At 36.6% G+C, this 24,859-nt stretch overlaps 1 long non-coding RNA gene across 1 annotated transcript in view; it reads right to left on the bottom strand.

Moving 5' to 3' along the window:
* The window catches only part of LOC129398747 (uncharacterized), a 136,660-nt gene that overhangs the window by 40,623 nt on the left and 71,178 nt on the right, over positions 1-24,859 (bottom strand). Inside the window, exon 4 of the long non-coding RNA XR_010109016.1 lies at positions 970-1,067. This is a non-coding gene — a long non-coding RNA (uncharacterized LOC129398747). The remainder of the gene's footprint in view (positions 1-969; positions 1,068-24,859) is intronic.

Genomic DNA, 24,859 nt, shown 5'->3' with positions numbered 1-24,859 from the left:
CAATAGTAAGTTATGTTGCTTGACATTTGTAACTAAAGGACAGAGCAGATGGTAAGGACTTATTTAAAATGAAAACAGAGAAAATATTTATTTAAATGAATTGCACTGCCAAGGCGTGATTTATTCTGTGTAGGGACAGGCATGTGTTCAATAAAGCTTGTTCTAAACTAGAGTGAAATAATTTACTACAAATTGATAGGCCCTCATTTAAGTGAATTTCTATTAAGAAATCTACATTGACAGAAAAAGATTCTCCATTGCATTCACCATGTATCATCCTGAAATGTTAAGCACATTTAAAACTCAATTATTGTCTTTGGTTTTCAAGAAATAACCCATATAAGACCCTGCCAACCAGATATTGATTATTGGATTTATGTTTGAAATAAAAGACAATTTGATTTCATTTGAAGTCTTCAGGGAAAAGATATTGAACTTCATATTCCTCAGTGGGGACAAAAAAAAAAAAAAAAGACCTAGACAGTAAGTCAAGTGATTTGGGAAACAGATTAAGTTTCTTAGGCCATTAGGTACTGTATGGCTGTTTCTTAATTTTCTGTGACTGATGCATTTCTTTGACATTCCTACCCTGAAAATTGGGTTAAACCGATGAACCACATTTTTGCTGTAAAACTGCAGTTGATAGAAATATAGAAGTGAAGATTCAGAAGCATTTACATGGCTGAATATCTCCAGACCAGAAGTTACAAACTGAAATACCTATAGGGTTAAGGTAGGTATAGGACAAAAGATACACATTTTGTACCAAAGACTTTGCTTTCCTATTAAACAACAATAATAATATTTATTTCTACAAAGAAACGTAGTCTCTCTTTCTCTCTTTTTTGAAACACTAGCTCACTCAGATTTGTTTTTCCTTTGTGAACTTTTGCTAGAAACATATAAAGAGGGAAATATTTATTTACTCTAAAAAATCCTCAAGACATTTGATGATGAGTGATAACCTACCTTCAGCCTCTCTGCCAAGGAGAACTGGAAAGTGTGTTTCCTGTCTAAAGGGTATAGCTGCAATGCTGATCCAATATTTCCAAATGTGTTCACTTTCCCTACAAAAAAAGAAGAAAATAAAATCTTTAGTGGAAATATCGTAATTTTTCTAAAACGTTGGAATAATTTAACAATTTTTAAAATGCCATAAAGGAAAACATTTTAGATCAAACAATATTGGTCTTCAGATAAAACTGAGCAACAGGGAGAGTTCTCTCAAACATTGTGTTTATTTAAATAGATATTGATAGAGTCCTACAACCTGAAAAGGCAAGCAGATTAGAGTTTGACTCTATTATTAAGTGAAAAGCCAAAAACTGCAAAACTAAATAGAATCCAGTACTCAAGCTATGAATTTAAGCAATTTTTAGATGTTACCTACATTCCCTAGTATACCTATGATGAACAAACTAAATACAAAGAATTAAACAGTCAAGTCTTTCTTATTTTTGTATATGAGTCTTGATCCATCTGCTTTAGCTGTCTTTAGAGTTTTCCTAGTATGATTGGAAAGAATTATTACATTAAAGTGTTTACAGTATCCCCTTTGTATGAACGTTTGTATGAAATTCTGAGATGTTCATTATTTAGGGTTTGAGATTATTTGTTTGTTTGTTTGTTTTACATTCTTTCAGCTGTTGAAAACTATAAATTAACTGGGTAATTATTCTGAGGAATAATTACCCAGAAACTAAAACTTCTTACTACATGTTGGCTTTGGATGAGTTATTTACCTTTCTATACCATCTGTAAAATAGAAACAATACTAACCTCTCAGGAATGTAAGGATTAAGTGACATACTGTATAAAATGCTTAAATCATGGTCTGGCACAGAAAGTACTCAGTAAATGTTAGTTATCAATATAAATTTAAAATATTATTAATTAATAACTATTTTCTGGTAGAGAAGATGTAAATGAGGAGGAATTTCTAGAACATTAGATACAATTGTTCTCTCACCCTCCCATTAAAAAGCAAAAAGTGTAGTGACGCTAATGGCTTACACTCAGCGATTAAAATGACATACATTTATAAAGAAAAGGTCATGAAATTATATCTCAGTAATGGTCTGACATCAAAACAAATCTGCTAGTTGTAGAGATGAAACCAAAGACAACTGACAACTCATCATTAGAACAAAAACACCCACAAAGTCAGGTAGAGTAAATATGTAAGTCATAAATTCAAACCAAGAGATCATGAATTGGCCCTTGTGGTTGAGATAGATGACAAAAAAAAAATGAAATACTGCCAGACTAAATCATTTCAATCACTGGAATCCTCATGGCATAAATTTATTCTAAAACAGTTTCATTTATGGTTGATGCAGTTGCTCATGCAGGAATAATGAATAAAAGAGAAATTATTAATATCTTTCTGTAGGATAGTAAGTTACTAACCAAACTAACAGTCAAATGAAAAGCAGAGGATTGAGGAAGTTACCAAACTTGCCAAAGTTATAAAGCTACAAAAGAGTAAAAATAGGAATTCAAATGTGGACCTCTCACCCTTAAGAAATAATGTTCTTTTATTGCTATCTTACCATTTAGGGAGTGAGAGATTTCTCACTTAATGATCACTAAAAAGCAGTAGTTTGAACAAACAAATGTGTAGGTGGAGAACAAAAATTTTCACACAAGCACAGTATACTCGTTTACCAAGTGGAAAGGCACATTAGCCATTTGTTCATAGGCATTATTCAGTTGCTGGGCTGATTTGTAACATATTTAAGGTCAGGCATAGATTTGGGAATAAAATAAATGGTTTTTTATCTCAATTATATACTGTAATGTTAATATTTTTTGAGAAATATTTCATTTTTAAGTAGCCACAAGCATATAAAAACCACATCATCAGTCACATTTTACTCTGACAATAAAGAATGAAATTGCTACTATTAGCCTGATTGTATTCTGGATAATAATGACAGCCACGGAAGAAATACACAAGTCTATTGAATTCACTTATCTATACGGAAGGAAAAAAGGTAGGCGTAAATTAAAAAGGCAGAACTATTAAATGGATTAAGGATTTTCTTCCATGGGTGACTAAAATGTAACAGCTTCCGCTAACTCAGAAAATTACACTGTGAGAATTGTTTGAGTTCATTTCAGTGTTATATTTTCCGTACTTGTCACAGATGGGCAATTCAAAGCCTTTTCTACTGATTCAAATATAAATGCATAATGTTAAAATATTCTCCTTTCTAAACAAGACCTCATAATTCAATTGTAAGTGTTGTATGAACACTTTAGTGAACTCTGGCTAGAGTCCTAACTCAGTTCACTGTCCACCTGTATTTCATTATGTTGAATGTGAAAAAATCATGTCCTAACCCCTCAATATTTTCCCATCAAGATTTCCAAATATGTTTCTAATAAATAAATAATAAATAACTTTCAAAATGTAGCCATTGATGTACTTCAGATCTACTATGTAACTACTATTCTTTCTTTCTTTTTTTTTTTTTTTGAGACTGGAGTCTCTCTCTTATTGCCCAGGCTGGAGTGCAAAGGCGCAATCTCAGCTCACCGCAACCTCTGCCTCCCGGGTCAGGCAATTCTCCTGCCTCAGCCTCCCGAGTACCTGGGATTACAGGCATGCGTCACCACGCCCGGCTAATTTTTGTATTTTCACTAGAGGCGGGGTTTCTCCATGTTGGTCAGGTTGGTCTCGAACTCCTGACCTCAGGTGATCCGTCCTCTTTGGCCTTCCAAAGTGCTGGGATTACAGGCATGAGCCACTGCACCCAACCGTAACTCTTCTTTCAACCCAGACATAGATATGAAGAAGATACATGCACTCTGATTTTCAGCAACTTGACAAAAATAACGTTATAGAAGATATCTACAGTGATCACAGAATTAAACGTTATTGATAAATTAAACAATAAATCAACAAGCATTGTGCAGTTTAAATTACAACAATGAAAGATATCTGGCTCTTACCTATAATACCCCTTAAATACAAAGAATGCAATCAATGCAATAAGTTCCAAAATAGATCCTTTCTGAGTCAAGAAAACAAAAAATTATTGAGCTGCATATTTGTTTGGTTTTTCAAAATTCATTCATATTTTTCTTGATAAGAACGTTTGTTTCTTTTGTATGTGTCCTCTTTTGGCTACATATATCCTGCCACCTTCTCAACAACAAAAACACAAAGTTGGGCATAAGGACTTGAATATACATTTCTCCAATGAAGATATACAAATGGACAACAAGCACATAGTAAGATGCTTCACATAATTAGTTCTTAAGGAAATGCAAAACAAAATCACAATTAAATAGTACTTCATACCCACCAGGTGGGCTACTGGGAAAAAAAATAGAAAATCACGTCTTTAAGAATATGTGGAGAAATTAGAACCTTTGATGGTAAGAATGTAAAATTGTGCAGACACTATGAAAAAAAGTCTGACAATTTCTCAAAAGTTAAACAATTACCAGAGTGCCCAGAATGCCCATACTTGGATATATAACATAAATAATTAAAAACTCATACTAAAACAAACACTTGAATACATGAATAGTCATAGCAGCACAATTTACAATTGTCAAAGGTGAAAACAACCCAAAAGTGCATCAATAAATGAATGGATAAACAAACTGTGGTGTACACATGCAATGAAATATTACTCTATAAAATTATTCCATATTGCAGTATTGTCCAATAAAAAGAAATGAAGCATTAATACATGCTATAATGAGAATAAACCTCAAAAGCATTTTGCTAAGTGAAAAAAGCTAGACACCAAAAGTCACATGTATGATTCAATGTATATAAAATATCCACAGTAGGTAAATCTACAGAGAGAGAAAGCACATTAGTGGTTGCCAGCAGCCAAGGGAAGGGAAGAACGATGAGTAACAGCTTAAGGGCTAGGGGGTTATATTTTGGGGCAATGAAAATGTTTTAGAACTAGATAGAAGTGGTGATTGTACAACATTGTGAATATACTAAATGCTACCAAATAATTCACTTTTTAAATTTTTTTGCAGAAACATCTCAACTGGAATTCAATGGCATGATCGTAGCTCACTGCAACCTTGAACTTCTGGGCTCAAGCAAACCTCCCACATCAGCCTCTCAAGTAGCCAGGACTGCAGGCATGTGCTACCATACCTGACTAATTATTTATTTTTATTTTTATTTTTTTTACAGAGACAGGGTCTTGTTATGTTGCCCAGGCTGATTTTCGACTATTTTCCTGGACTCAAGCAATCCTCCTGCCTTAGGTTCCCAATGTGCTGGGATTACAGGTGTGAGCTACTGTGCCCACCTATTCACTTCAAAATCGTTAATTTTATATTTTGTAACGTTCACTTCAATTAAAAAAGGATATACTCTTGTCCTTTGCCCAAAGGAATAACAACAAGACCAAAACTTAGACAGAGTCTTTTATTTAAAACATTAATTATTAAGTGAGAGCTGAAATTATTTAAAAGTGACTAACCCTCTTTCATTACAATGGAAGTCTTACGACGGTGATGATTATTATTGGTATTATAATTATTGCTATGTTTCTTATTGACATATTCATCTGTTTTTTTACCCTATAACACCAAATGTATTTCTATGAACAGAATACAAAACAAATCTATGCAGGAGGATCTTCTAAGCTTTGCACTTCCAGATGTGGTGGATACAGCTGCTAGCTTTAGCGTCATTCCACCACAGGTTTCCATTTGAAAACCTAGGACCAGTTATTTATTCATAGCCTTAAGCCTTATGTTACATTGCTCTTTTCATTATAAATAGCACACTTATATCCCCAAACTGTCTAGAAAATACTACAATAAATTGCCATAATGAAAACCAGTAGTTGTTTTTTTTTTTTTTCTTAGAGCACCACTATTGCTCCTCTCAAAAGGGAATTTCTCAAGAATTGTCCCTATATATTTCAAGTTTTGGGATTAGAAATAACATATTTAAGACACCAATGCTGATTTCAGGCCATTACTATTAGAAATTTGCCTACAAACACTGCTTTTCCTTTAAAAATTGTAACTAATACACTTTCTCTTCTGTGCTGCCTATTGATGCACGACTTATAGGTACTCATTCTCATTAATCAAAGAGTTTACCAAATTTCTCACAGTCTTTCTGTCCAATTCAAGTTATACCAACTTGTTGACATGCAAGGTCATCAACAACTTTTCAAAGTGGCTGTTGACAACATATAAGTTAAATAAACTTTCACTGATTATTCAAGTCATTACACCCAAGTCTTCAAAATATCAGTTTGTGAATGACTCCCAATCATAGACCTCCAACACAGATCCCTCAATCCTCATGCAGTGCACTTCTCAATCATGAAATCTTGTAGGCACTTCAAAATTATTCTGATTAAACTTAACTTTTACACATGTTTTTCTTCTACCATTTAATCTTTCTACCATGCAGTTAGAAACCAATGAGTCATCTTTGACCTTTCCCTCATTCTTATAGGGTCTCAGTCACCTCATCTTAACATTTATATCCTTAGAGTTCTATCCTGAATTTCTATCTATGTTCATTCCACAATATTAGGTGTTTTTTTTTTAATCATTTCTTACTTCGATCTTTTTAAAAGGCAAATGTGCTCAAATGTAATTTGCACTAAAATATTTCACAATTTGTATTTGTCATTTTAAATTCATCATCCTTAAACCTCATATTCTGCCACAGCTTTCTATCCTCTATTGTTTCCTTATTTATTTATTTTTTTGAGACAGTCCCATGCTGGAGTGCAGTGGCGTGATTTTGGCTCACTGCAGCCTCCGCCTCCTGGGTTCCAGCGATTCTTATGCCTCATTCTCCTGAGTAGCTGGACTACAGGAGCACGCCACCATTTCCAGCTAATTTTTGTATTTTTAGTAGAGATGGGGTTTCACCATGTTGCCCAGGCTGGTCTTGAACTCCTGGCCTCAAGTGATCCACTCAGCTCAGCCTCCCAAAGTGCTAGGATTACGGGCATGAGCTGCCACAACTGGCCTCCTTTTTTTTTTTTTTTTAAATATACACTAGCATGCTTTCACTCAGCCCTAAGCCTTTATAAATGGTGTTCCTCTTGCCTTGAATGCTCCTAACCAATTATTGTTTCCATGCTCATTCTAAAGAAATCAGTTCTGATTGACTAACTCCCAGGAGCTATATCCTTTCTCTTACCCTTCTACCATTACATATCCATCTATTTGTTTTCATAGCAATACTTTTTTTTTTTCCTATTTTTTTTAGACGGAGTCTCTCTCTGTCACCCAGGTTGGAGTGCAGTGATGATCTCAGCTCACTGCAACCTCCAGCTCTCTCATTCAAGCAATTCTCCTGCCTCAGCCTCCCAAGTAGCTGGGATTACAGGCTCTGGGCACCATGCCTGGCTAATTTTTGTATTTTTAGTAGAGACGGGGTTTCACCTTGTTGGCCAGGCTGGTCTCAAACTCCTGACCTTAGGTGATCCACCTGCCGTGGCCTCCCAAAGTGCTAGGATTACAGGCGTGAGCCACTGTGCCAGGCCTCAGTGCATTTTTGTCATTGTACTTATCATATTAGATTGTAAATCAAATGTTTAGTATAATATTTATGAAAAAATACATAATACAGGCCTGTGAATGCAAAAATAAATGAATTTACAAAATCAAACTTTAAAACAATTAAAGTATCCATAGAAAATATTTGTGTAATGTGAAATAAGGTTTTATATTACGAATAGATTAGATGTGTTTACAATTAATATGTAAATGTAGAGTTTGTAGTTGGAAATGTTTACAATTGAAAATGTAGTTGCCAACAGAAGAGCTATTTCTTTGAGGGTCTATCTTACTGACTGGGTGTAGAAACAACTCATACAATGTAAACCAAAACTACACAAAATGCTTTATAAGTGTAGTAGATTTTATGAAAGGAAAAGAAATTGAATAATACAATGGAGGGTAACTGGTTTGCAAGAAGGTATTTTGTTTCATATTATCAGGGGAGGCTACTTGGAAGTGGTGTCATTTTATCTGAAATTGAAAAATAAATGGCCAGGCACGGTGACTCATGCCTGTAATCCCAGCATTTTGGGAGGCCGAGGTGGGGGGATCATGAGGTCAGGAGTTTGAGACCAGCCTCACCAACATGGTGAAACCCCGTCTCTACTAAAAACATAAAAAAATTAGCTGGGCGTGGTGGCGGATGCCTGTAATCCCAGCTACTCAGGAGGCTGAGGCATGAGAACTGTTTGAATCCGGGAGGTGGAGGTTGCAGTGAGCCAAGATTGCGCCACCGTACTCCAGCCTGGGCGACAAAGCAAGACTCCGTCTCAAAAAATAAATAAATAAATAAGGGTCCACTACATGGTGATGCAGGAGGGAAGTGTACGGGAAGATAGAATGGCACATGAAAGACCATGAGATTGGGATGATTTGGCATTTTTCTGTAACTGAAAAAAGAGCTAGTATGATTGAAAAGGTGATGAGATTGAGGAGGGCTATGTGTATTTAGCCATAGAAGAAGTTTTTCAATTAGATTTTATTATGCTATCAAAAAGGGCAATGAGAAGGCATCACAAGTTTTTAGATAGAGGAGTGATGAAATCTAAACTATTTGTAAAAGCCGTTATTGATGAGGTAAGACAATTTTAGGAGGGTAGGGTGTGTTGTGCCAAGAATAGAAGCAGGGGACCAATGAGAAGATTATTGTAGTCACCTATTCAAGCAATGAGAGAAACCTAGAGTGGTAGCCATGGAAATGGAAGAGTAAACGGATTTCATTATGTCTTTTTGAGATAATCTGAATAAGAATTGCTGATAAGTTACATATGAGGGAGGAATACAGGAAGGAAGAGCACACACTGTATCCTAAATCATTTGCTTCATAATTAGATGGATGGGGATGACATCTACTTATATGGGGTTGAAAGGGGAGAGAGTAAATCATCTTTTACAAATATTAATTTTAACACACCTAACATCACTCAAATGGACACATCAGGTAAACAAGTGTTGTCATAATAGCATGTTAAAATGTGAAGTTTTGAAAGAGACAAACATTCAGCAGATATCAAATACCAAACAACCTATAACACAGACCTTCTTGGGGACTCTAAAAAGAAAGTACTAGAGAATTATTTAGATTATTTACTTTCACAAGGGATTTACATAATTGTGTGGCTGGAAACTAAGAGTGTTGTTAAGAGAGATCTGTTTAAGGCTTTCAACAGTTGCTGTTGTAAGCCCCATCCTTGCTCAAAAGAGACTTAATGAAATTATTTGGCGAGCTCGACATATGGTCCAACAGTAAGGAAAAACACACTGGACCAGAATCTTATGCCTTCTTGGGAAATGTATAGGATGAAAAACTGGCTGACTATCCACTTAGGTGGCAGAGCAAAGGAAGCAACTGTGGCTTTGGGAATCATTTTCACTCCCATATATGTCTCAGAAAGAGAATGCTTGAGTGGATCTTGTGGATTGGCTGTGGGCAATGTAGCAGAGAGGGGTACCTATGCGCAGACTTCTAGGGGGGTGATATGGGCATTAGGAGTAAAATATAACTATGGAGTGAATCGCTACAAGAAAGACATAGTCAACCTCAAGACTGAACCAGATATACCAACATCAAGGTTGTGCGTGTGTGCGTGTGTGTGTGTGCATGGCTACGTGCTCTTGCATGTGTTGGAGAAGGTGGAAGTTCTGCAAAACACTAATAAAATCCCCCATTAAGAAAACAGTGATATTTAAACAATTCTCAAACCCAGGCATGATAATGGCGTTGTTCGACAACCTTAGGAATTCCTTTACTTGTATTCCCTGCCCTTCCTGACCTCTACTTCTTCCTTGCTTCCGCATAAACAACAGGATGTTAAGGATAGAAATATAATGTAGTAAAGAACAGGATACACTGTCAATTAGTAAAAGATCTATCCTGCAGCAGGAGTTTGCAGAGGGAGAATTCATTCAAGGTTTGTTCCTATTACATAAATGTAAACTTTTCTATTGTTGAGATTGTTTTGGCAATTTATTATGAGCCTAGAGCTTTCTGGTACCCAAGAATGAACAGAAAAATTCATGTGGCCTCAGAACACTTTCAACCACTTGCAAGGGAAGGGTAAGGACAAGAATGCAGATACAAATTGGAAGCCAAAAAGATGTAGTTGGTATTTGAAGCCGTAAAACTGGACGAGATAACTCATAGGGACTAAGCCTCAACCAGGCAAATGCATGCTGCTCTTACCTCTGTGGTTCTGAGAAGCCACATGCTGTATTTCAGAAAAGCATAAAACAATAGAGAATGATGTCATTTAGCACTATCTTTTCTAATTGCAGAAATGTCAGCTATCCAGCAAATGCCTGGATCTACAGTATTTTTCTTTAAAACTTGCTAAACTTTTTTAGAGAAAATAATTATTTCAACGGAAATGGAAGAATTACTTGGCAATGAGTAAAGGAATCATCCACTATACTTAAAAATATATTAAGTTAATCTCACTTAAAATGTAGTGTAATTCTAAAAATAGAAAACCAAAGAGCACATTTTCTCACTTATAAATGGAAGCTAAATGATGAGAACACATGGACACATACCAGGGAACAACACACAGTGGGGCCTGTCGGAGGGTGGAGGGCGAGAGAGGGAGAGGATCTGGAAAAATAACTAATAAGCTTAATAACTGGGTGATGAAATAATCTGTATAACAAACATCCATGACACAAGCTTCCCTATGTAACAAACCTGCCACTGGGGAGGAGCCAAGATGGCCGAATAGGAACAGCTCCGGTCTACAGCTCCCAGCGTGAGCGACACAGAAGACGGGTGATTTCTGCATTTCCATCTGAGGTACCGGGTTCATCTCACTAGGGAGTGCCGGACAGTGGGCGCAGGTCAGTGGGTGCGCGCACCGTGCGCGAGCCGAAGCAGGGCGAGGCATTGCCTCACTCCGGAAGCGCAAGGGGTCAGGGAGTTCCCTTTCCTAGTCAAAGAAAGGGGTGACGGACGCACCTGGAAAATCGGGTCGCTCCCTCCCGAATACTGCGCTTTTCCGACGGGCTTAAAAAACAGCGCACCACGAGATTATATCCGGCACCTGGAAATTCGGGTCGCTCCCTCCCGAATACTGCGCTTTTCCGACGGGCTTAAAAAACAGCGCACCACGAGATTATATCCGGCACCTGGCTTGGAGGGTCCTACGCCCACGGAGTCTCGCTGATTGCTAGCACAGCAGTCTGAGATCAAACTGCAAGGCGGCAGCAAGGCTGAGGGAGGGGCGCCCGCCATTGCCCAGGCTTGATTAGGTAAACAAAGCAGCCGGGAAGCTCGAACTGGGTGGAGCCCACCACAGCTCAAGGAGGCCTGCCTGCCTCTGTAGGCTCCACCTCTGGGGGCAGGGCACAGACAAACAAAAAGACAGCAGTAACCTCTGCAGACTTAAATGTCCCTGTCTGACAGCTTTGAAGAGAGCAGTGGTTCTCCCAGCACGCAGCTGGAGATCTGAGAACGGGCAGACTGCCTCCTCAAGTGGGTCCCTGACCCCTGACCCCCGAGCAGCCTAACTGGGAGGTACCCCTCAGCAGGGGCACACTGACACCTCACACAGCAGGGTACTCCAACAGACCTGCAGCTGAGGGTCCTGTCTGTTAGAAGAAAAACTAACAAACAGAAAGGACATCCACACCAAAAACCCATCTGTACATCACCATCATCAAAGACCAAAAGTAGATAAAACCACAAAGATGGGGAAAAAACAGAACAGAAAAACTGGAAACTCTAAAAAGCAGAGTGCCTCTCCTCCTCCAAAGGAACGCAGTTCCTCACCAGCAACGGAACAAAGCTGGACGGAGAATGACTCTGACGAGGTGAGAGAAGAAGGCTTCAGACGATCAAATTACTCTGAGCTACGGGAGGACATTCAAACCAAAGGCAAAGAAGTTGAAAACTTTGAAAAAAAATTTAGAAGAATGTATAACTAGAATAACCAATACAGAGAAGTGCTTAAAGGAGCTGATGGAGCTGAAAACCAAGGCTCGAGAACTATGTGAAGAATGCAGAAGCCTCAGGAGCCAATGCGATCAACTGGAAGAAAGGGTATCAGCAATGGAAGATGAAATGAATAAAATGAAGCAAGAAGGGAAGTTTAGAGAAAAAAGAATAAAAAGAAATGAGCAAAGCCTCCAAGAAATATGGGACTATGTGAAAAGACCAAATCTACGTCTGATTGGTGTACCTGAAAGTGATGGGGAGAATGGAACCAAGTTGGAAAACACTCTGCAGGATATTATCCAGGAGAACTTCCCCAATCTAGCAAGGCAGGCTAACGTTCAGATTCAGGAAATACAGAGAACGCCACAAAGATATGCCTCGAGAAGAGCAACTCCAAAACACATAATTGTCAGATTCACCAAAGTTGAAATGAAGGAAAAAATGTTAAGGGCAGCCAGAGAGAAAGGTCGGGTTACCCTCAAAGGGAAGCCCATCAGACTAACAGCTGATCTCTTGGCAGAAACCCTACAAGCCAGAAGAGAGTGGGGGCCAATTCAACATTCTTAAAGAAAAGAATTTTCAACCCAGAATTTCATATCCAGCCAAACAAAGCTTCATAAGTGAAGGAGAAATAAAATACTTTACAGACAAGCAAATGCTGAGAGATTTTGTCACCACCAGACCTGCCCTAAAAGAGCTCCTGAAGGAAGTGCTAAACATGGAAAGGAATAACCGGTACCAGCCGCTGCAAAATCATGCCAAAATGTAAAGACCATCGAGACTAGGAAGTAACTGCATCAACTAACGAGCAAAATAACCAGCTAACATCATAATGACAGGATCAAATTCACACATAACAATATTAACTTTAAATGTAAATGGACTAAATGCTCCAATTAAAAGACACAGACTGGCAAATTGGATAAACAGTCAAGACCCATCAGTGTGCTGTATTCAGGAAACCCATCTCATGTGCAGAAACACACATAGGCTCAAAATAAAAGGATGGAGGAAGATCTACCAAGCAAATGGAAAACAAAAAAAGGCAGGGGTTGCAATCCTAGTCTCTGATAAAACAGACTTTCAACCAACAAAGATCAAAAGAGACAAAGAAGGCCATTACATAATGGTAAAGGGATCAATTCAACAAGAAGAGCTAATTATCCTAAATATATATGCACCCAATACAGGAGCACCCAGATTCATAAAGCAAGTCCTGAGTGACCTACAAAGAGACTTAGACTCCCACACATTAATAATGGGAGACTTTAACACCCCACTGTCAACATTAGACAGATCAACGAGACAGAAAGTCAACAAGGATACCCAGTAATTGAACTTAGCTCTGCACCAAGCGGACCTAATAGACATCTACAGAACTCTCCACCCCAAATCAACAGAATATACATTTTTTTCAGCACCACACCACACCTATTCCAAAATTGACCACATAGTTGGAAGTAAAGCTCTCCTCAGCAAATGTAAAAGAACACAAATTATAACAAACTTATCTCTCAGACCACAGTGCAATCAAACTAGAACTCAGGATTAAGAAACTCACTCAAAACCACTCAACTACATGGAAACTGAACAACCTGCGCCTGAATGACTACTGGGTACATAACGAAATGAAGGCAGAAATAAAGATGTTCTTTGAAACCAATGAGAACAAAGACAAAACATACCAGAATCTCTGGGACACATTCAAAGCAGTGTGTAGAGGGAAATTTATAGCACTAAATGCCCACAAGAGAAAGCAGGAAAGATCCAAAATTGACACCCTAACATCACAATTAAAAGAACTAGAGAAGCAAGAGCAAACACATTCAAAGGCTAGCAGAAGGCAAGAGATAACTAAAATCAGAGCAGAACTGAAGGAAATAGAGACACAAAAAACCCTTCAAAAAATTAATGAATCCAGGAGCTGGTTTTTTGAAAGGATCAACAAAATTGATAGACCGCTAGCAAGACTAATAAAGAAAAAAAGAGAGAAGAATCAAATAGACGCAATAAAAAATGATAAAGGGGATATCACCACCGATCCCACAGAAATACAAACTACCATCAGAGAATACTACAAACACCTCTACGCAAATAAACTAGAAAATCTAGAAGAAATGGATAAATTCCTCGACACATACACTCTCCCAAGACTAAACCAGGAAGAAGTTGAATCTCTGAATAGACCAATAACAGGATCTGAAATTATGGCAATAATCAATAGCTTACCCACCAAAAAAGAGTCCAGGACCAGATGGATTCACAGCCAAATTCTACCAGAGGTACAAGGATGAACTGGTACCATTCCTTCTGAAACTGTTCCAATCAATAGAAAAAGACGGAATCCTCCCTAACTCATTTTATGAGGCCAGCATCATTCTAATACCGAAGCTGGGCAGAGACACAACCAAAAAAGAGAATTTTAGGCCAATATCCTTGATGAACGTTGATGAAAAAATCCTCAATAAAATACTGGCAAAACGAATCCAGCAGCACATCAAAAAGCTTATCCACCATGATCAAGTGGGCTTCATCCCTGGGATGCAAGGCTGGTTCAATATACACAAATCAATAAATGTAATCCAGCATATAAACAGAGCCAAAGACAAAAACCACATGATTATCTCAATAGATGCAGAAAAGGCCTTCGACAAAATTCAACAACCCTTCATGCTAAAAACTCTCAATAAATTAGGTATTGATGGGACATATTTCAAAATAATAAGAGCTATCTATGACAAACCCACAGCCAATATCATACTGAATGGGCAAAAACTGGAAGCATTCCCTTTGAAAACTGGCACAAGACAGGGATGCCCTCTCTCACCACTCCTATTCAACATAGTGTTGGAAGTTCTGGCCAGGGCAATTAGGCAGGAGAAGGAAATAAAGGGTATTCAATTAGGAAAAGAGGAAGTCAAATTGTCAGTTTGCAGACTACATGATTGTATATCTAGGAAACCCCATCGTCTCAGCCCAAAATCTCCTTAAGCTGATAAGCAACTTCAGCAAAGTCTCAGGATACAAAATCAATGTACAAAAATCACAAGCATTCTTATACACCAACAACAGACAAACAGAGAGCCAAATCATGAGTGAACTCCCATTCACAATTGCTTCAAAGAAAATAAAATACCTAGGAATCCAACTTACAAGGGATGTGAAGGACCTCTTCAAGGAGAACTATAATCCACTGCTCAAGGAAATAAAAGAGGATACAAACAAATGGAAGAACATTCCATGCTCATGGGTAGGAAGAATCAATATTGTGAAAATGGCCATACTGCCCAAGGTAATTTATAGATTCAATGCCATTCCCATCAAGCTACCAATGACTTTCTTCACAGAATTGGAAAAAACTACTTTAAAGTTCATATGGAACCAAAAAAGAGCCCGCATCACCAAGTCAATCCTAAGCCAAAAGAACAAAGCTGGAGGCATCACACTACCTGACTTCAAACTATACTACAAGGCTACAGTAACCAAAACAGCATGGTAGTGGTACCAAAACAGAGATATAGATCAATGGAACAGAATAGAGCCCTCAGAAATAACGCCACATATCTATAACTATCTGATCTTTGACAAACCTGAGAAAAACAAGCAATGGGAAAAGGGTTCCCTATTTAATAAATGGTGGTGGGAAAACTGGCTAGCCATATGTAGAAAGCTGAAACTGGATCCCTTCCTTACACCTTATACAAAAATCAATTCAAGATGGATTAAAGACTTAAACGTTCGACCTAAAACCATAAAAACCCTAGAAGAAAACCTAGGCATTACCATTCAGGACATAGGCATGGGCAAGGACTTCATGTCTAAAACACCAAAAGCAATGGCAACCAAAGCCAAAATTGACAAACGGGATCTAATTAAACTAAAGAGCTTCTGCACAGCAAAAGAAACTACCATCAGAGTGAACAGGCAACCTACAAAATGGGAGAAAATTTTCACAACCTACTCATCTGACAAAGGGCTAATATCCAGAATCTACAATGAACTCAAACAAATTTACAAGAAAACAGCAAACAACCCCATCAAAAAGTGGGCAAAGGACATGAACAGACACTTCTCAAAAGAAGACATTTATGCAGCCAAAAAACACATGAAAAAATGTTCATCATCACTGGCCATCAGAGAAATGCAAATCAAAACCACTATGAGATACCATCTCACACCAGTTAGAATGGCAATCATTAAAAAGTCAGGAAACAACAGGGGCTGGAGAGGATGTGGAGAAATAGGAACACTTTTACACTGTTGGTGGGACTGTAAACTAGTTCAACCATTGTGGAAGTCAGTGTGGCGATTCCTCAGGGATCTAGAACTAGAAATACCATTGGACCCAGCCATCCCATTACTGGGTATATACCCAAAGGACTATAAATCATGCTGCTATAAAGACACATGCACACATATGTTTATTGCGGCATTATTCACAATAGCAAAGACTTGGAACCAACCCAAATGTCCAACAATGACAGATTGGATTAAGAAAATGTGGCACATATACACCATGGAATACTATGCAGCCATAAAAAATGATGAGTTCATGTCCTTTGTAGGGACATGGATGAAATTGGAAATCATCATTCTCAGTAAACTATCGCAAGAACAAAAAACCAAACACTGCATATTCTCACTCATAGGTGGGAATTGAACAATGAGATCACATGGACACAGGAAGGGGAACACCATACTCTGGGGACTGTTGTGGGGTGGGGGGAGGGGGGAGGGATAGCATTAGGAGATATACCTAATGCTAGATGACGAGTTAGTGGGTGCAGCGCACCAGCATGGCACATGTGTACATATGTAACTAACCTGCACAATGTGCACATGTACCCTAAAACTTAAAGTATAATAATAAAAATAAAAATAAAAAATAAAAAAAAAATAAACAAAAACAAACCTGCACATGTACTACCGAACTTAAAAGTTTTAAAAAATTTAGTGTAATCCTAGCAAATATGTATCCAGGAAGGAGAAACCAGATGCTGAAGCTATGGGATACAATAGGTGGGAAATGTAAATTTTGACTCATACAAATGTACTGTTGAATCCAGGCTTCAGCAATTTTAAAGTTATGAAACAGAAATGCACCTAAATGGCAAAATATATCTGCCTCATGTGGCTACTGTACAGGTATGTGAAGTGATTCAGGCAAAGAACCTGTGTAGTATTTATAAAAATATTAGTTTTTTCCCCTAATGTTTGTAAAGAATGTATATTTTCAATTCATACTTTCTAAATATAGTATTGCTAAGTATATATAAGCATACTGATCTGAAAACCTCACCCTTAAATCTTTAATGCAGCTGGTGTAGTACTTACAAAATGCTTACTTCAGTCATGCAGGCATATTAAGATTCTTTGCACTGTTATTTAAATGATTGGTAGGCTTTGAAGACAGATTTCACTTCATTTAAAAGATTTCAGTCTCACAGGCTCTGCTGCTCACCCCCAGGGCATCCTTTCCCCATGGCTGATTGATTCATTACACTGTTGTTACAGTTCATTAAAAGAATGAGGGATGCTGATAATTCAGCAGATGCAATTCGCTGGCCTCTGTATGGGTCACCTACCACTGTGAGTTTTGCCCTGTGAAACAGGACAGCATAATGTGGGAGAGTAAAGAAAAAAATCGTCTTTGCTTGAAGCCCTCATGTTTGGTTTAATTCATCTTTTGTAAATCAAATCAGAAAAACATCCCCCCAAATTTTAAGTTTTGTTTGTTTGGGTTTTTGGGTAATATTTTTGACCACGACTGTTTTACAGCAAGAGATAGTCACTATGACCCAGTGTAAGATTATTTTTCTGACAACACTGATCTCTATAGCAGTAGCAACAGTGGAATTTTACTACCAAGAAAAGATCTTATATAAAGTAAGTGATGTAACATGGCAATATCATATAGAGAAAATTGTCAGCTGACAGGTGATTACTTAGTGTGTGCTAGACAGTATGTTAAGTACTCAAAATTTAATGGTAAACATGTCAGACATAGGATGTGAAAGAAGGATAGTAGGTATTGTATAGTGTTGCATTATCAGTCTTGCTACCAGTTAATGATAAAGAGTAAAGATAGACTTGCTAGGAGGATTCGCATACTAAATACACAAGATTTGTCTGATTGTACTAGGAGGGTAAACTATTCTTTGGTGTAGTCTATGGAATTAAGGTGAGGAGGGAATTTCTGTCATTCCTATCAGTCAGAGTTGGACCCATGGGGAGAAGATTTTCTTTTTATTCTGGGTTCCATCATCTGGTCCATTTGGAGGAACTTAGGATGTCAGATTTGATAATCTGTGGTGTACTGTTTCATCTAAATCCAGAACATATGAGAAAAGCCTGAACCTGTGTAGCCCTTTGGCCAGCTGCTTGATGATAGAAAAGGGGACAGCGTGGTACCCTCAAGGTTTGTAATTTAAGAGTTTTTCTGTGAAGTAAGAGAGGAGAGCAGCACCTACAGAATGAAGATGACAGTTAAGGGAAAATCAGGAGATGACTAAGGTTTGTTTCCAACAGAATGCCAGAAACTTTATGCAGACAGCAGTGTAAAATCTGTCAAAGAGTAATTAATCAGTTAATGTTTGCTAATTAATGAGTGATTGAATTAATGAATAAGCGTCATGTGCTAGACGATTGCTTTGTGAGACATAAAAGATAGGAAAATGGAGATAAAAGGACAAATAAAGACTAAACACATAATATATTTTGCTATAAATAATGCTCTATTTCAGTTTGTTGCAGAGCTGCAATTTATACTGCCACAACTTAATTTTGAAAAAAATAATTCTTAAATATTGAGAAGAACTATGGAGAATTCTAATGAAAAAAAATTCATTAACATGCTAAAATAGAAAGCAATCAATCATTGGCTAACTCAGCTGAAATAAAAGACAAATCGAATATTTGCATACTGTTCACTTTAATAAAGAAAGTTTACATAATTTATCTCTCCTAATTCTTTTTCATTCTTAGCTATCAAATCGGTCTTTTGCAAACTACTTACATGAAGACAAAAGTGCTGACTGCATATTTTCAGAATTTCAGTCACCATCAACTTCTCCTGTCCGTCAAACATGCAGGAACAAAGTACAAAAGTATGTGATATTAAATTATTATCTTTGGTATCCTAATTAATTACCTAAATGATTTTAGAAGTGTGTACAGCTTCCCAAACAAGAAAGCTTTTCAAAAATATATTTTAAGGCTTTTTTCATTATTGTGTTACTGGAAAAGGGGTCTGATCCAGACCCCAAGAGAGGGTTCTTAAATGTTGTGTAAGAAAGAATTTGAGGCAAGTCCATAGAGTAAGGTGAAAGCAAGTTTATTAGGAAAGCAAAGGAATAGAAGAATGACTACTCCATAGACAGAGCAGCCTCGAGGGCTGCTCATTGTCCACTTTTATGGTTTTTTTAAAATTATGTGCTAAACAAGGGGTGGATTATTCATGCTTCCCCTTTTTAGACTATATTGAGTAACTTTCTGGCATTGTCATGGCATTTGTAACCTGTCATGGCGCTGGTGGGAATGTAGCAGTGAGGATGACCAGAGGCCACACTCATCGCCATCTTGGTTTTGGTGGGTTTTAGCCAGCCTCTTTACTGACACCTGTTTAACAGCAAGGTCTTTATGACCTGTATCTTGTGCTGACCTCCTATCTCATCCTGTGACTTAGAATGCCTAACCATCTGGGAATGCAGCCCAGTAGGTTTCAACCTCATTTTACCCAGCTTCTATTCAAGATGGAATTGCTCTGGTTGAAATGCCTCTGACAATTGTATTCTGAGAATCTTTATTTTCAAAACTGTGTATAGCAGAGATTTTTATGCAGTCTGGCAAGATTATGTAGACTGTAGTAGAGTTTGTTGCATGGGCTCAATATACCATGTAACAAAAGCTTTATTCTGGCACTGTCCAAGTCAGAATTGTATATCCCAGAAATATAGTACTTTATCATACTATAATGGTCAGGAATTTTCTTTTATCTGGTTCACAAATTATGTGTTCCTTTTATGGAAATTTATATATATGTATTGTGTGTGTGTGTGTGTGTGTGTGTATATGTATGTGTGTGTGTATATATATATGTGCATATATATATATATATATATCTCCAGCATGCATTATACAACCTCAATTTTCTCATCAGTAAAATGGGTCAGATAGATAATAATCAGATGCTCAACTTACTATAGGATTATGTCCCCAACTATTTAAAAATATTTTCAGTTTACAATGGTTTTATACTGACATAACCCCATCTTAAGTTACTGAGCTGCTGAATGTTTATCGCTTTTGTACAATAAGAAATCCAAAGAATCTTCAATTGAAGCATTATAAATCGGGGACCATCTGTATAGTTAACTTGCTAGTCTTTGCCATACGACAATTCCTTAAACACAAATGATTGCATGACTTAATAAATCTGAATTTTTAATTACTTCCTAATTTACATAGAAAATAGTTTAACCACTACAGCTATCAATTCTAAATCACCCAGGGTAGAATCCAGGGCATTCCATAATAATGTAGAGAATATAGGAAATATAGCTTCTGATGAGTAGTGTATTACTTGGGCATGAGGATGCAATGGCAATTAGGGATGAGAAGAAACTTTTAACTCAAACATTAAAATGGCTTTTATCATTATGAAGACATGTATTATTTAGAAAATGAAAAGTCCAGGCTGCTATAGAAACTGAAATTTCCCTTGCATTTGTATACCTTTCTTTTACATAGGAGATCTGTAGTTTTGTACGTAGAGTCACCAGGCTTCTCTAGCTTCACTTGGGCATATGTAAAACCTCTTAGATCTCTAGTCCTTCAAGCACTGCCTGAGATCCATTGTTACACTTGCCACATTAAGAGCCTCATGATCAGATTTTGCCTTGTGCTTAACTGTAATGCATAATGTTAGAGATGCTGATAACAAAAGTCCTGTGTTACTAAGTACGCAGTGAAGAAGAGTGACCCACAGGGCTTAGCATAATGTTTACATTTCCCTCACTAGAAAAAAATATTTTATAATCTTGATGAAATAAATATCACATGGAACAATGAGGTAATCTTGACCACATTTATTGTGCTTTTGTTTTGAGCCTATAGTTTCACCAACAGACTATTTCAAAATCAATTGCAATTTTACAAAATTTGGTTTTAAAATATATTACTCCCCTGGGCCAAATTTTAATTTAAGTTTTCTAGTGAGTTATATACTTGAGGCCTTTGCAGGCTGCTGTGTGTATTTAGAGCATAAGAATTCATGAGACAACCTCAGCATTCTCATTAGAAACAGCATGTCCAAAATCATTACTGTACCTGCAGGGTCCTTAGCTAATAGACACAGAAATCTAATGCAGACCTAGTAATATATTTCAGTTGTCCTTGTTGGTCTATATACCTTCTCAAAAAGAAAACCCATATATTTTGATGAGGATAAATTATAATTCTTTTTCCCAAGTCAGTTTTGTCTCTAATGAGCTTGAACCGGCAATGGTGTTGTGCAATCAGCACATCAAAACTAATGATGGTTTATGTGTGAGACACAAAAGCTTAAAATCAGTTACCTAAGAGTTTTACAATTGTTGCCAAAAGTCTACAGGTCTGTGTTCCATTTAAAAAAAATACTTCCTAAACTAAAAGAAACAGAAGCCTGATGCAAAAATAATGTATACAGAATAATTTCATTTATATAAAGATCCAAAATAGACATGACTGATCTTGAATGTTAGAAGTCAGGTTAGTAGTTAATTACACTTAGGAAGAAAAAAAAAGACTAATAATTGTGAGCAGACAGAAAAGGAGCTTATGAGATGATGATAATATTTCATTTCTTTACCTGAATAAAGGTTATGCGTAGATGTTCATATTGCAGACTTAGGATTTGTGCACTTTTCTGTGTGTATGTTATCAGCAATAAAAATGCTTTGAAACTTGTAAGATGTATGATAATTCCATAAAGTTGAAATCAATTGTCAGAGGATTTCTTAACTGCTACCATTGTGTCTACATCTCAGTCTTCTCTTTGTATAAAGAAAAAAACAAAAACAAAATATAACCTTGCCCATTTAGGGGCACAGAATGAGTTTATGAGAATATTAATAGTTATGTCTTTGTTCCAAGAAGATTATTTCTGCAAAATTGTTATTATTATCCATTTTATCTATACAATTCCAAAAGAAGCTAGTAAATGAAAAATTCTATATAAGCTCCCAAAGGGATTATTTTAAACTATCCTCTCCTATGTTCATTAACAATTGAATATATATGGCTTTTCAACTCATCGGCTAGAATAAAAATATCAGCTTATTTATGATAGTTAAGACAATGAGAATGGATGAAACTGCCTAGAGAGAGAGAGAGAGCATAAAGTGAGAACAAAATTTGTTCTATAACACAATTGTGAGAAATGTCAAGATTTGAAGAGCAGATGGGGGAAGACAATACAGTAGAAAATAGTGAAGAGGAACAGTTATCTGAGTAGGTAAACCATAGCAATGCGTCATCAGAGTCCGCTGATGATAGATCTAAGCAGAGGGGAGATTGAAAGTCTAAAATGAGGCAAGTGCAGAGTCAACAAAAAAAGTTGCTGCCCTTAAGCATGTGTAAAAGCTAAAAGAAAGAAGGTAGTAAAGGTAAAGTTAAAAATCCATGTGAAAATGGAAACCGAGAATCCAGGGGTAAGAAATTTACTTTAATCAAAGTTATAACTTGTCTAATAGTTACTAAATGCTATATCTTCTAGTTATATTGTCTGGTATGATTTTACCTTGATACTAGGAGAAAGAATTTAATCACTGTTTTACTGATTACTGTACAAAAACTTCATCCTTAGGGCAATTAGAATGATCTGTGAAGCTACTCACACATCTACCATACCATCACTCCGTGCTAATTTATCTCCTATTGATCATGGAAAGTTTCCAGGAATCTTTTAATTTTATTCTGGTCTATGTTTTAGCATGATATTTTTAGAATACCTGTTCTTTTTCTCATGTGTTGGTGTTTTTGTTAAGTAGGTTTTGGCTAAGATCAGTACCTGGTTTTATGCCTCACAAAACTAAAATATATATGAAAATTATGCAAATTAAATATTTTATTAAAGCATTTCAGAGTAAACTCCTTTGTTTATAATTATAAACTCTTTCATTGTAATTGATTTCGCAGTAACAAGTAAATACAACTTAAAACATCGAACAGGTAAAAACAGAATTTTAAGAATCTTCCAACAAGCAAAGATTCTAACATTATATGCATTGATTTGATTAGTCATATTCATGAAGATCAATTAATATAACAAGGGAGAAAGGCACATTTACAAAGGAGGCACTTTAGTCCATATGCTTCAAAGTGGAAACAGTATCTTCAGGAGGACTGTTTCAAGGATTCTAAATACAGAACAAGATTTAATTTTTGTAAATGCTTAGATTCTAATTTTATCTAAAATATTATTTTAAACGACTATAATTTTGAAACTTCTTGTCCTTCTGGAGCTGAATCAATAGCCTTTTCTTCCCCTATCTGTAATGTGTAGGGACTTTATTTTCAAGGGTATGGGCAGAATTTTATTTGTATGAACTGAATTAGAAAGTGCAGGGGCTAAATAAAAATCCACTTCTAAGAACTGAGAGAGAAAGTGCAGAAGCTAATACTAATATACGGTATAATTGATTTTTAAGAAAGGAATATAAAGCCTATAATGGTTCCTTTTGTATTAATTATGTCACTTTATACCTTCAAATTATTTAATATCTTTCTTTTCCTAAGGTCCTTAGAATGTTAAACAGGTCTTTTATGGTTTATATTCTTAATGCTTTCAGCCTCATCTCTCATCAGGCCCTTTTGAACTCTATGCTTAGGCTGTACCAAACTATCTGCAGTTTTCCAAATGTCCCAGACCATTTCAAATCTCTATACATTTGCATATTTAAAGCCTGTATAAATATGAGCTTCTTCTTGTACCTGAAATGCCTTCTCTCCTTATCTACTTAGTCATCAATCACGTTAAACCTATTCTTTAGAGCCCTTTCTGAAATCTCTCTCCTTACACAAAATTGCCTCCTCTCTCCATTGTGCCCCAAACAGATACTGATGCAGATTTCAAACTCGGTGTCTTTTATGTTCTATCACGTTTGCTTAAGCCTCCTGCACTTGTAGAATCTTGAGTACTTTGAAGACAAGTTTCATGACTGAGACACCTTAGCATCTCTCGTATCTCCAGCACCTTGTATAGTGCTGAATACCATTAAACATATATGTGGAATAAAGAAGCAAGAAATAGACTTACTCAAATATGTTATATTAAGTGCTTTTTGACAAAGATACAAAAACAATTCAATGGAGAGAGTATAGCCTATTCAACAAGTGGTGCTGGGGCAATTGGACTTGTATAGGCAAACAAACAAACAAACAAAAACAAAAAACAACCAGAATCCGAATGGAAACCTTACAACATATATAAAATTTAACTCCAAATGGATCATAGACTTACATAAAAATATAAATGTCATTAGGGAAATGCAAATGAAAATTACAACAAAATGTCGCTACACACTCATGAGAATGACAAAAATAATTTTAAAAGGGACAATACCACATACTGGCAAGAATGCAGAGAAACAGTATCACTCATAGATTGCTGATGGGAATGTAAAGTTGTACAGACATTCTGGAAAACAGTTGGGCAGTTTCTCATATAAATAAATATGAAACTACCATAAGACTCAGCAATTGTATTCTTTGACATTTTCCCCAGAGGGGTGAAACTTGTTTACAAGTTTTCATAGCAGCTTTATTCATAATAACCCGAAACTGGAAAACCCACTTGTCCCTCAGTAGGTGAAAGGTTAAACAAACTGTAATGCATATGCACTATGGAATACTACAAATAAATAAAAAGAAATG

The sequence above is a fragment of the Pan paniscus genome, chromosome 11 (genome assembly GCF_029289425.2).
Source record: "Pan paniscus chromosome 11, NHGRI_mPanPan1-v2.0_pri, whole genome shotgun sequence".
Lineage (NCBI taxonomy): Eukaryota > Metazoa > Chordata > Mammalia > Primates > Hominidae > Pan > Pan paniscus.
The sequence above is the reverse complement of the archived record's forward strand: the minus strand, read 5'-3'. Positions and strand labels throughout refer to the sequence as shown.